This window comes from Drosophila virilis, chromosome 4, assembly GCF_030788295.1.
Source record: "Drosophila virilis strain 15010-1051.87 chromosome 4, Dvir_AGI_RSII-ME, whole genome shotgun sequence".
NCBI classification, from domain to species: Eukaryota; Metazoa; Arthropoda; class Insecta; order Diptera; family Drosophilidae; genus Drosophila; species Drosophila virilis.
In genome coordinates, this window is record NC_091546.1 from 11,093,679 (window position 1) to 11,098,250 (window position 4,572).

The window sequence follows — 4,572 nt, forward strand, 5'->3', positions numbered from 1 at the left end:
ATGATAGAAAGTCTCAAAAGATCTCATAAAGTTTCTAAAAATATTCAATAGCAGAGAGAACATAACTATCGGAAATTTGTAAATGATGAAAGCATACATTGAATTAAACAAATTAATTTTATAAAGATAAGTTAGCTAACATGACTAATAACATCGGTAAATGGTTTGCAAGCAGCATTCCATGATTTTGCAGTCCCAAGAAAGATTAAAAAAATTTTAATATTATAGGACAATTCCTGAGCATAATGCCTTTTCGCAAAGCAAAAGGGCAAAAGGAATACTCGTTCACAGTCCATCTCGATTATGTCGATCTTCATAAAAGGTCATCACTTGACATGGATAATGTAATTCTCTCGTATTCTTTCAAAAGGTACAATTAGTTCGTTACACACAAATTTCTCATTCGGTATATATAACTAATTCAATTATTTCCTTGTCACATAACAAAAAGTAGGTTTCTTTTTTCCGTAGATCAAATAGCATTTGTAAAACACTTTTCGAAGCTTTACAGTGCACTTCAGTGCTGCTCTATACAGCTATAATGTGGTATACGTGGCAATTATTAATTTTATATACTTTTTCGCTGTATATCTGGCAGGCGAATGGTGCGTGCTGTCGCTCAACCTCAATGACTTATTTTCTAAAAAATAGTCACAGTACGACTTGTGCGGATATCGCTGGAGGGAGCCAAGTTCACTTTTGGAACAAAGATGAGTGCCAAGCTAAAGTCTGTCAGGATCTCTCAAATTCGACACCCTGTTGTGGGGTAGGCAGATGCAACTTTTTCTGCTGCAACTGTAATCGCGGATGCAGGAAAGCTAAAATTACTGTTTTGGATGATTTTAAGGCAGAGTATGGCCATAAAACAGTATTTACACATCAACAACAAGAGTAATTATTTGAAAATTAAACTTCACTTTCAGTTTTAATAATAAATGCTCCTTTTTCAGATTGCCATTTTTTAATGAAAAAGAAAGTATCAGCAACCCCGAGCCCAAAAAAAAAGAGTAAGATTATTTAGCAAAGCTTCTCAAAATCTTTTTAATTTATTGTGTTTCATTTAAGAATAACACTTCATGGGTATATAATGATATAATAAAATTTTTAATATTTTGGTACCACGGCAACGCATGTGGTTATTTTTTCTTGCTTCAATAGCTAAACATAAAAGTTTCTTTAAATGATTACTACTTTATAATGTTTTATATAGGCTGTCTAAAACAAACTCACGAACCTATGTTAAACTTTATGGCGACAGCTTTCATTTCGACTAGTTTACATACATCAATAACCATATACATTGAATCGATTTCCGATACCGGACAAGAATATATATAATTAATTTGGTCAGATCATATTTAGACACAAGTATTGATAGCGTCGTCTCTATTGTCAATAATTTTTAATGAACCAACAATTTTCATAAATATTATTTTACCCTTTTTATTTGTTTGTGCAGCGAATTTCACACATTCAGCAGCTGTTATTGAGAAGTATTTTTAAGCCCATCCAGATAACAAATCTATATATCGTATGACTATCATTGATTCTAAACCAACTCTTGTCCCTGCCACCGTAGAGGTCAGATGGTGAATACTGTACTCCAACTAATGTTAAATAAAATAGAGGCAAGAGCAGGAATTTACTTGGAGACAAGCCTTGCGAACAAGTATGCTGGTAATCAGATTACAAAATTAAGAAAGATTAAGTGCAAAAATAGGTAAGAACTTGCGGATACAAATGCATTAGGGTAGGGGTATTATAATTTTGTCTTGAAATTTGTAACGCATAGAAGGGGTCTCCGACCCCATATAGTATCTATATTCTTGATCAGTATCAACAGCCAAGTCGAAATAGCCATGTCCGTCTGCCTGTCTGTCTGTTTCTATGCAAAACAGTTTTACAGCTAATGTTTATGATATTTTGCAAAAGTTCCTCTTTCTTTTGCATGCAGCACACATGTCAGAACCAGCTGGATCGGAACACTATATCATATAGCTACCATAGGAACGATGCTGTAAAACATTTACAAATAAGAGTTAGGGAGTCTGGGCGTAAAGCAAAAGGGAACAAGGAATAATCGGTCCCATCTCGTTCGTGTTGATGCTTATAAACGGTCAACAAACGGTGAACATACTCTCGTATACTTTCAAGGGTATAATTATTTCATTACACACACATTTTATATTCAGTATAACTAATTTAATTATTACCATGTCACATAACAAGAAGTAGGTTATTTTTTCCGTAGATAAAATAGCATTTGTAAAACACTTTTCGAAGCTTCACAGTTCACTTCAGTGCTGCTCTATACAGCTATAATGTGGTATACGTGGCAATTATTAATTTTATATACATTTTCGTTGTATATATGGCAGGCAAATTGTAGATGCTGTCGCGTAACTGGTTTTAACCTCTGTCCAGATCTTACAGACCCGACTCCCTGTTGTGGGAGAGGCACATGCAACATTTTCTGCTGCAACTGTGATCGCGGATGCAGACCATATATATACTAGTATATCCATAAAATGATGTTTGCGCATCAGAAAGCAGAGTAAATTGTTTATTACTGTAGTTGTAAATTAAACATATAGTCAGGACGAAGTTTTAAGTTCGGTCCGATCGACCTCAAACATAATTTCATTACACAAAATTAAAATGAAGACGTCTACATTTTCTGAGGGCGGGAACTGGGTGAATAAGTGATATCTAAAATGTGTATCACAAAACTTTTCACGAGCAAAGTCGGATTTTACCCGCTAATTGTGTATGTTTGTGTAAAAGGAAACCAGGCAATCAGTCAGTCATTCAGGACAAACAGTTAGTTGCTATACATTAAAATTGCAGCAAAACAGTTTAAGGCACATCAATCAATATTATCAATATTATCTATGCAATCGGAAGATAGTTCCCGAAGCGCTGTGAATTCAGCCGAGTAAAGTTTGACTTGGCTGCAGAGTACTTAGACAACTCATCATTTGAACCATACTCTTTCTTACACTAAAAAATTTACATATAATAGTTAAGAGTCTAGGTGCAAAGCGAAACAACAAAAGGTAGACCATATCTTTCTTGTCGATCATCAATATAAGTAATTACTTGAACAATCTGGTGACGCGGATAATGTAATACTCTCGTATACTTGCGAAAACTACAATTAGTTCGTTACACACAAATTTCTTATTCGGTATATTACTAATTAAATTATATTTTTGTCACATTACAAAAAGTAAGTTATATTTTTCCGAAGCTTAAATAGCATTTACAAAAATCTATTCGAAGTTTTATAGAGCACTTCGGTGTTGCGCTATACAGCTGCAATGTGGTATACGTGGCAATTATTAATTTTATATACTTTTTCGCTGTATATCTGGCAGGCGAATTGTGAATGCTGTCGTGCAGACTATACGCGTAATTTTTAACATGTCTGTAACGATCTTTCAAGCCCACAGTTCTGTTGTGGGGTAGGCAGATGCAACATGTTCTGCTGCAACTGTGACCGCGGATGTAAGAAACCCAAACTAACAGTTCAAGGTGATTTTTAAGAGGAGTCGGGCCTTTACGCATCAATAATCTGAGTTAATAATTGTTAATTAAAGCTATTTTTACTTAAAATAACTTACATTCTGAACCGAAAAAAGAAGAGTAATGATATTTCAAAAAGCTTCCACAAATAATTTTTAATTTCTTGTGTTTCTTTTTCAAATAACATATCATGGGTTTATAATGGCATAATAAATGTCATATTCTTTTGCTACAGTTAAAAACAAATATCGTCATGCAAAGTTGGGCTGTTCTTTTGTCGGATCGAACCATCAAATCAGACTGAAGTCAGAAATCGATGACAAGCTTTCTGCTTCTTAATTTATCTCTACAAAATGTGTTTTCTTTTAGTAACACCTAATATGTAGCTCTATAGGAAGTACCGTTAGGAATATGAGTTTTTTAAAGAAATTTTATTCAATTTTTCAGAATAAATATTTTAATTATTTTTGTATGTACGCAATTCTTATCCGCAAGCTTAGTATTGTGCTAATTGACAGGTTACGAACACTTTAATTTATACAAAAGCTTATTTTTTAGATATTTTATTAAGTGGAAATTTCGCTTAAGAGAAGAAAAATGCGAGAATTATACAATTGATCTGTTCATATATGAGCGTCTTAACAAATATTGACAATAATATCTAATCTCTACTTGATTTACGCTTAGATTTCCAATTTATTTTTGAAAACTACAAGCCTTATCGAAAGTTGCATCCCAAACCTAGCCTTACACCTTTTGAATATGCAAAGTATCAATTTTGTCTATTTGCTTCTAGCCATGGATACTTTGCATGTTGTTTTTGCTTTAGCGAGTATTTGCCTCAAAGCGCGCATGTTTGTTAAAAATGTTGCACATTTTATATATTTGTGCATAGACTCTAAGCACGCCCCGTAGCACCAGACAGATCACATGCACCTACTCCTGCCTTTCTATCCACCAAACTGGGGCGCTTAGTCTGCACAGCTGTCTGGGCCAAGAGCTGTGGCCATAGAGTGTCTGCCTGCTGCCTGCTGCCTGCTGCCGGGT

At 34.3% G+C, this 4,572-nt stretch overlaps 1 long non-coding RNA gene across 2 annotated transcripts; it reads left to right on the forward strand.

The window, feature by feature from the left end:
• The first annotated feature begins 392 nt into the window (after window positions 1–392).
• On the forward strand, window positions 393–1,127 carry LOC26531267 (uncharacterized). 2 transcript variants are annotated; one of them, XR_011416765.1, is made up of 3 exons: window positions 494–891; window positions 951–1,007; window positions 1,066–1,127. It is a non-coding gene; the product is annotated as an uncharacterized lncRNA (long non-coding RNA). The 2 variants fall into 2 exon arrangements; XR_001450164.3 differs by having other exon boundaries at window positions 393–891; window positions 951–1,127.
• Window positions 1,128–4,572: the final 3,445 nt, after the last annotated feature.